General features: G+C 40.4%; 1 long non-coding RNA gene and 2 other non-coding genes across 3 annotated transcripts; all 3 read left to right on the top strand.

The window, feature by feature from the left end:
* The first annotated feature begins 3,700 nt into the window (after positions 1-3,700).
* Positions 3,701-8,246, top strand: LOC120107236. Its single transcript, XR_005509132.1, has 3 exons — positions 3,701-4,113; positions 7,590-7,694; positions 7,841-8,246. It is a non-coding gene; the product is annotated as an uncharacterized LOC120107236 (long non-coding RNA).
* On the top strand, positions 4,912-4,996 carry LOC113461078. Its single transcript, XR_003383089.1, has one exon. It is a non-coding gene; the product is annotated as a small nucleolar RNA SNORD25 (small nucleolar RNA).
* On the top strand, positions 5,182-5,321 carry LOC120107245. The gene has a single exon (XR_005509135.1). It is a non-coding gene; the product is annotated as a small nucleolar RNA snoR136 (small nucleolar RNA).
* Positions 8,247-8,966: the final 720 nt, after the last annotated feature.

Raw genomic sequence — 8,966 nt, 5'->3', positions numbered from 1 at the left:
CAGCAGATTTAATTTCTGCATGATATTTAAAAATATCCAAACATGCTCTAAATATTAAAAAAAAATTTAAGTCCGCATGAAGTGACAGCTTTTTCTTTTTTTTTTTGTTGATGTGAGAAAATTGTGCAAGCCAGTAGAGAAAGTAGGATTAAGTTCCACCAAAAGAAAGAAATAAAAAAAAAAATAGGATTAAGTTCCACCAAAAAAAAACCCACCAAGATGGTAGCACAGATGGAACAGGGCGTTGGCTTCCACCGGGGTGGTCCAGGTTCGAAATGCGTGGCCGTCGATTAAGTTTGGGGATCGGATGCTCCACGTTTTCCTTTTTTTTTCAAGATTTTAAGCATCTCATCATCATCATCAACAAACTCCGACACCTGGACACTGCTGGCGGTTGCGCTGGGTTGATATACTTACACGTGGGTGTTGATCCTAGTGAGGGGAGCCATGTACTCACACGTGGGTGTTGATCCTAGTGAGGGGAGCCCACGGGTTGGAGAAGATATGCGAAAATTTGCAGCATGTATCGAACATTTTTTGGTGGAAGGGAGGCCAGTGTAGGCTGCTACGCGGGTGAGGTTCGCCTCTCTTCCTTCCCTTTTTTTTTTTTTTTTAAACCAAAAAAAAAAAGAAAAAAAAAAGGAGGAATAAGTGAATAGCCCAAGTGTTTATGATTGGGCGCACATCCGATGAGGGTGAAACGATTGATAAGTCTCAAGGGGAGGTGATTGGAGGCCCACCACCTTGTCATGTCCTGACCATGATCTGCCACTTTAGGCAGCAGCTAGCCTAACGCGGCTTTTCCATGGCGGATGGTGGGAACAGTACAGCACGACGAAAGCCCATTTTGGCTGACGGATATCGTGGATGGATGTCCATCTGTTATCCACTTGTCGAAGCTAAAGCCCTGTTCGACCAATTGCATCATCCATTGAGTTGACCCGTCGGTCAGTTGACGGACTGTATCGCCAATTCTAGATGGTTTTGTGGACTAAGGATTGAGATCGATCTAGCCAAGCCAGTGGTTCGAGCATCAGTGCGGGACTAGAAAGTTGACGGACCGAGGGAAAAGTATCAGATAAGCATGAGCTAGTGGATGTGCCGATCGATGCACCACCAGAAAGTAGGAAAACCCTTGTGTTTTTAAAAGCAATGCTCCAAGAGAACGAGAGGAGACTCCTCTGTCCTCTATAAGAATTGGCCCCTCGCTGTTCTTGGAACTACCAAAACACCCCCCTTCCTGGTAACGCAAGGGGGAGATTCTCTCGTCCATGCGATCGATTGCATTCCCATTGTCAGCCATCACAAACATCAGGCAGCTCGAGGTGGAAAAACCTGAGAACTCGGCAGGATTTTAATAGCAAAAACAATGCTAATCGGACTGTCATTGATCTCTGTGTCGGACGACGGATAGTTATTTTCGTAGATAAATATGTTTTAAATATGACGCCACGGCGTAGATCAGTAGCCTCGCAGAAGGATAACAGAAACTTCTTATTTTGACGGAAAAAAAGAAGGATAACGCTGTCATTTCCTAGAAAGAGAGAGAATTCAATTCTTTCTTGCACAACAGTGTCGTTCTCAATCAAGTCCAAAAGCAAGCGCACTGGCTGAGGACGGTAGCTTTGGTTGTTGAAGGGTCTGTTGCTCCACTTCACACTCGTAACAGCTATTTAAAGGTAAGCACTGGAATTCCAATTATGTGCTCCACCGGCCTTCATTAGATCCCAATCCCATTTGGATACCAATTACTTCCGCTTAAAAAATCCACTCTGAAGCTCCCTCGCTGCCAGTGATATGGCAATGGAAGATCTCTGGCAGGAAGCCATCCATGGGTCTTGAAAGCATGACAATTGGAGGGAAGGCTGGCTGGTCACCCCCTCCCCTCCAAACGCATCTGCTTGTCCGTGTTCAGGTCGGCAGCTTGGGCAAATCTAGCAGAGCTTCTGGCTGAAACACGGAAAACCGGCAAGTCACGCAACGGCAATGGCTGAAACTCATCTGTTGGTCTCCATTTTATTCTTTCCTTCTTTTTTTTCCTTTTCCTTTTAAATTAAATCCTTTCGTACGAGGAAGGAAGCCGCAATCCTACCATGATTGCGCGCGCAGCACTTTGCTGGATTTGGTGTTTCTACAGAGCGAGCTCGCTCGGTACTCCATCTGGAACCTGATATTATTCCCGGGCATGACCTGAGGGTGTCAATGACTTACTTTGTTTAATTAGTAGCGATAAAATGCCAGCCCGAAACTATATATATATATATATATATATATATATATATATATATATATATATATATATATATATATATATATATATATGCGAATTGTTTGGTAGAGATGCATTCATGCTACGTCAAAATATCTTCTTTCAGCATGGTTTGCTGCTGAACCCCGACAATTTAACGTGCAGTTTGTGGAGGAGATATGTACGTAGTTCCGGCGCATCACCTGAGGTTGTCGGCTTGTTTAGTAGCTATAAAATGCCAACCAGAGTTCCAGTACCCTCCCCTGCAACCAGATCACAATAAGTGGAGAAACTATATATGCATTTGGTTTCTCCAATCGATTTTATTCCTTCTTTTTCTAACAGTGGAGAAATTATAAATGCATTCAGTGTCTCTAATTGATTTTATTCTTTCTTTTTCTTGTTAAAAAAAGAAAGAGTGAAGAAGTTATATTAGTTCTTGAATATAAAAATACGTACCGAGATCCCAATTATACGTGGGGAAGAGAATTAAATTGCATAGAACACCCGCTCGTCGGCCGAAATATCTCTAGGCCCTACCTGGAGTGGGATGAGGGGGCGCGGGTAAATATGGCCGGTGTGTTAATAGGAATGCAGCGCTCTTAACATCGACCATTCTTCACAGATCGAGAATATATATGTTACCATGCATGCATGCTGTGATTGATCGATGATTTTTGTGCGCGTGGCTGTCAATGTTTTTGGAACAAACACAGCGGACGGACTTGAAATGCAATAGTGCGGGCATCCCAGACAAGCAACACATGTAAATAATATTTCGTCATTTCAAAGACATTCTGATCAAAAGAAAAGAAAAATTCAGATGATGCATGACAAAATAATATGATTATCTTGGATGACATAGTGAAACTTGGGCAACACAGCATGCAGACAGCAGGCAGATGATTCGGCTTTGATGGTTCCAACTTAATCTAGTTAATACAACTCGATCTTTAATATACTTAATCTAACCTATCAAATCCAATGCCTACGATCGATGCTTACCTTACCTGTTAATTTTGAGAATAATTTAGACGGCCAGGTTATTTGTGCAGGCAATTCTTATGCGAGAGACCACAACAGTCTGAATTGTTGACGGAGAAAAAAACTCCTACCACATGCCGCTTATTTGGGACCCCTTCAAAGGTTGCTGGGTTAGAAAAGAAAATTTTGACCTACATATAACTGACCTTAGCTAAAAAATCTCTCGATCCAAACCCAACCAAAATAGGGCCTGGTCTGGTCAGATTTTCAGATCGGCCCATTTTTTTGCTGCCCTTCTAAGAGGCTGCCATGTGAAATTCTGGACAACGACCCCAGGCCGTATCAAAAAAAGAAAAAAAAAAAAACAGTAGCACAAGAGAAGAGAGTGTAAGATGGCAGGCATGCAGGAACCCGACGTTTGTTGACAAAATGCATTCTGGTTCTGGGCCGCTCATTTTTCTTGCTATGCCGGCCCAGAAGCCCAAAAAAACCCACCGTTCCTCGCCCGCGCCGCCTCCGCGAATTAGGGTTTTTCCAGGTACAGACAAAACCCAGCCGTCGATGCGCGGGCTTTCGCATCCGAACCCTCCGTGCCCATCCGAGTCCCGCCGCTATAAATGATGAACGAGAAGGGGTCGCTCCCCCGACCAGCAGCAGCTCTTTAACCCTAATACGTCCCTCTCTCTCTCTCTCTCGGGTTTTCTTCCCCCCCACCCCAACGCACACACAACTGCACCTATACTATTCATCGATAGTGTTAGCTCGGTTTCTTTCGAGAAGAATCTCGATCTCGAGCAGCCGAGGCCGGGATTGACCTGATCTGATAGCTGGGTCATCAGCTATGTCGTCGACGAGCTCCTCGTCGAAGGCCTCGCTAACAAGTAATGACTCTACCATTTCTCCTCATCATCCCTTCTTCATTGCTTTATTTTTTCTCTTTCCTCTTTTCTTTTTGATTTGCCGAAGAACGCTGTCTGGGTCGATGTTGCGCTGTGCTATTATTCATTCCATTATCGGTTTTCGTGATGCATCCATTTCAACCTAGAGGAGAAAAATAGTTGGAAACTCCTGTTTCCTCGTGCCGATGCTTCTCTATCTGGTCGGCGGGCCTCACTCTTTGCCCGGTCGATTCGTTCCCTTGAAGCTATATCAAGATTTCCTTCTCCTTTCTCATTTATCCCGGGTAGATTTGTTTTGAGCATCTACACGATCCGGGGAGATGGAGGACACCTTTCTCAAGCCTTTCTTCCACCCCCTTCTCCTTCTTACACTTGATATGCAACCCTTTAATGGTTTTCTGGATTCCTTTTTTAAGGTATTTGCCGACTTATAACGACGATGATGACATCATGGTTGTCGGTTCTTTTCTTTGGTTGTGCTGTTTGCTTCATAAACTGTTCTTTGAGGATTGTCTCAGTTCCCAATGCACTCTGTCCCTTGAAGCTAGATCAACTGTTGTAACGGTCTTCACTTCTTTGGCCAACCGAATGCCTACAATTGCTTGCTGGATTGCTCTATCAGTACACACGATTCTCTACGGTTATATTCTTTTTTTCCAAATTTTTATCATGTTATTCATGTATTTTCTTCGTCAATGGTTTTATTCGCTTGTACGTTCTTTGCTTGAGTTGTATTATAGCAAAATTTCCATGGAGCATGTTTTCTTGATAGCAATATATGACGGCAATGATGATTCTACAGACCTGTAATGATTATTGCGGAGATGATCGCATAATCAAAGAACATCTAAGGGACTGAGTTGTCATTTTGTTCGCTTGGATGGAAATTTTGCTTGTATTATTTACATTGTTCCTTTTTCTGGGATCTTTGTTCTTTTTTAATATATAATTTAATCTGGAAGCCACAGTCCTGCACCTAATGTGAAACAGATCTTTCAACTGAACTTATGCTGTGCTCCTTTATAAATGATTCTCTATTTTTTTTTATCACTGCTTTGTTTGTGTTTTGCGCCTATGAATTGCTTGGAGTTCATGGGCCTTGTGAGCAAGTGAAGCAAGAAAAACATGGCTCCCCTCGCTATCCAGTGCAGATTTACTTTGTTGCATTTGGACGTTGGGGAGCTATATGTTATACCAATTGTTTTGAATATGTTGGTCATGTAAATCTTAGATTTATTTAAACAAGGATGTATCATTTGGTCATTATGTTTGTTGGTCGTGTAATGCATGCATTGCATTACTACAAAATTGTCCTCCTCCTCCGTTTCTCAAGGAATATAGAAACTTGCAGCTTGCAGTTGGTTTCTTGATAATGAGATGTCTATATCATCTCAATGGTTTTGTCTGATAGTATGATAAATTTGATGTCACTATCATGACCTACATCTTACTACATCCTGGTGTGTCAACTTTTTCGTGCAAATGGTTCTCATTTGCTGATGTTACAACCTTTAGCATGCTATTTCGCAAAGTCGATCAGATTAGTCAATTTAGAATTGTATTCTAATGACTCAATGCCTGTACAGCCCAAAATTTCAAAGGTTTGCCGTGTGAACGTCAAAGTCCTTAGAAGAGCTTTCAACCAAAGTTAATTTGCTTTCTGTGCGCCTTGGGAATTCCAAGAGTGTTCAAGTAGTAGGGCAGCAACTGAAAATAAATGTGCTAAAAGATTGTTAATTATTACTTTCAAAACTACTGTCTATGTGAACCATGTGTTAAAAGTTCTTTAAGGGATTACTTGTAACTATCTATGTAAATAATATTCATCTTGTGTTTCTTTTTACAGTCATTGAATTATGAGATGAACAAACATGCAACTTAGTCCAATGGTCTATATAAGTTATACATGTACAGAAAGCCTTTGCTGCAATCTTTACTTGGTCTTTTAGATACCACTGAAAGTGCATCATAGGTTCTTCGGTGTTTAGCATGCTGTTTTTTTTTTTTTTTTTTGAAAACCATGGCTGAATCTGATCGGGTTGCCTACATGGCATGATATTTTCACATTATGTGATACACTTAATTTGCCCCATTAATTTTTGCATTTTAATTATACTTTTAAAGTGTCCAACAAAATATTTAGTTTTTCACACATGCTTGGATGGTATTACCTCTTGCTACTTGGGGCAAAAGGTATGAGAGAGTCAGCTTCCATGGTATTCTAGGAAGAGTCATCTCCCATGGTGGGTGGTTATGAGAGAGAGAGCTATAGAGAAATTTGAAGGCTAATCTTTGCTATGTCATTTTGCAAAAAAAAAAAAAAAGGGTTCATGAGAGTAGGGCTTGTAGTGGGCTCTAATCAGCTTGAGGCTATCGGGTCGGGTCGACTTCAAGTTGGGATATGGGCTAGGCTCGAGTTAGCTTGGTTTGGGTTTGAGCTTAGAATTAGAGATGCTATATTTCGGGCCGGGCTTGAGTAGACATTAGACCTGGCCTGGACACGGCTCTAGCTTGTGCTTGGTTTTAGTTTTGAGTTTGAAAATAGAGCCCAGTTTCAAGCATGGATTTGGCTTGGTATCTAGCCCGAGGACACACACCTTGCCCCATTCTTCCTTTTTCTTCCACCTTCTGCGGAAGCAGCAATGGAGGAGGGAGCCCCACTGTCAGAGCTATAGCTCCATTGCTGGAAGCTGCTTTTGGTTTCGCCTCACTGCTAGAGCTAGCCCCATTGCCACATGGCCTTGAGGAGGTTGGTGTGAGAGTGGAGGGCCATGATTGATGTCGGGGCAAGGGCAAGGGTGTGATTGCTATCTGCAATGGCATTGGCAAGGCGACTAGCAGTGTGGTAGGTGGCGGCACAGTTGATGAAGCAGGGAAAATGACGGAGAAGAGAGGACAAGGAGGGAGTGGGGGCGAGAAACCGCGGAGAAAAGGACAAGAAGAAGGTAACCAATGAACCTCAAGACTTACTGCTTGTCGGTGGGCAAAGACTCTTCATTGATGACCTGTAGGCGGAAATAGATGGTGACTCTCAGGAAGAGAGACATGAGGCCCTAGTAGCAGGGTTCTCCTATACACCCATCTCCAAGTTAATAATTCAGATCCGAAAGGAGACACTAATGAGGGCCGGCCCAATTGGGTTTTGGGATGTGCTTGTGTTTTGGGAAAAAAAAAAGGGCCCAAGTCTACCCTGAAGCCCTAAAAAAAATTTCAGGCTAGGCTCTGGTTTGCCCAGCCTGCTCCTATTCTTCCCTTACAGGAGGGTAGGAGTATTGCTTGTTTGACCAAGATTGGGAATGCTATATTGATTTGAAAAGCTGTTTGGCTGGTGGTGAATAGATTTTTCTATGACCGGCTAAGTGGGATGTAAGAATTAGCATCTTTTTAGGATATATTAGCAATTTTTAATATGCTGGTAGCTAATACATGATTTGCTTGCTGTTTTGTTGTCATTGCAGCTGCACAGGCGAGGGATGATCTAGTCGAGCAATTGAAGGATGCGAAAAATGTTGATGCGAGAACTTTCCCTTCAACTGAAGCATACTTTATATCTTATGATTAAGGTTTTTTTTTTTTGTGGAAAAAAGAGATTTAAGTCCAGACTCTTCTTTTTAAATAACCAAAGTTTATTTTAGGTCTTCTGATTTGTTGCAGAGTTGTAAGAGATGGGTTTTTTTGTTTCTAATTGTATCCGTGGTTTTTGTTGCAGTCATTCAAGAGTTAATGAGGCCATCTGATGCTGTGATTCATGCGTCTGGTCAGAGGATCGACATAGTGTATAGCTGAAATGGGCGAATTTAGGCTTGTGGTGTGGAAATCTATTTGATGTCTACCGGCCAAGTTTTCGCTGATAGTTGTTGCTGCAGTTATCGGAGTCATTGCAAAAACATGACTGCATCTCTGCTGGCCCATTTTTGTTGATAGTGGTGATAGTGTAGATACTGACTGGCCTGTTTTTCTGGCCCGAAGACTTGCGTATTAGGCGAGTTGTGCAATTTTGCAATTTTCTCCTCGATTTCATTATCCATCGGCATAAAAGCCATCATCGTCATTTATCTTTAAACGTTCAAAACTGTTGGATTGTTGTGAGGAAAATGAATGCCTGCAATCTTTCATCTTGAATGTCCAAGAAAATTTTGAAATTTATTAGTTGATATTAAATTTAAATTAAAATTTCCCTATTTATATTAATATGGTGCGAGTTTCGAAATCTAGGTCATATGCCATTATAGTATGTTGTATATGATCGTATTAATATCTTAAGGTAATATGAAGATTAAAGTATAATATTATATTGTATATTGTGATAACATAGAATTCTGGAATATTTATAAGAGTAATATTAATATTTGTATATAACATCAAATTTGAAGCATTATGTTGCTGTATTATATAATATTATTCTTTTGTATATTATATATTGGGAAAATATAAATATTTTATAGCACTATTAATAGTACCATATGAATTTAATATTTTGTACTATAATACTGATATTAAATAGTTATTATAATTAATATGAAACATTACATGCAGTAAGATTATTATAGAAATATGATATAATGCAATATAATAATATATTTTGTTATCATGTTAATAAAATATCACGTGTTAATTCTATAATGGAATACTGTAACCTAAATTTTTATGGTAATACTATATTATTATAGATTACAAAAAATTATTAAGTTAATCTATAACAGTAAAATAGTATAATATTATACTATTATAATATTTTATTGTAGTATTCAAAAGAATTTGTTATAGTATTTATAATTAATAATAAAAGAGGATTACATCATGGGTGAATGGGTATAAAGAATGAGCATAAGGTT

Source organism: Phoenix dactylifera, unplaced genomic scaffold (genome assembly GCF_009389715.1).
Source record: "Phoenix dactylifera cultivar Barhee BC4 unplaced genomic scaffold, palm_55x_up_171113_PBpolish2nd_filt_p 000804F, whole genome shotgun sequence".
NCBI classification, from domain to species: domain Eukaryota; kingdom Viridiplantae; phylum Streptophyta; class Magnoliopsida; order Arecales; family Arecaceae; genus Phoenix; species Phoenix dactylifera.
This window is presented reverse-complemented; position numbering and strand designations above follow the sequence as displayed.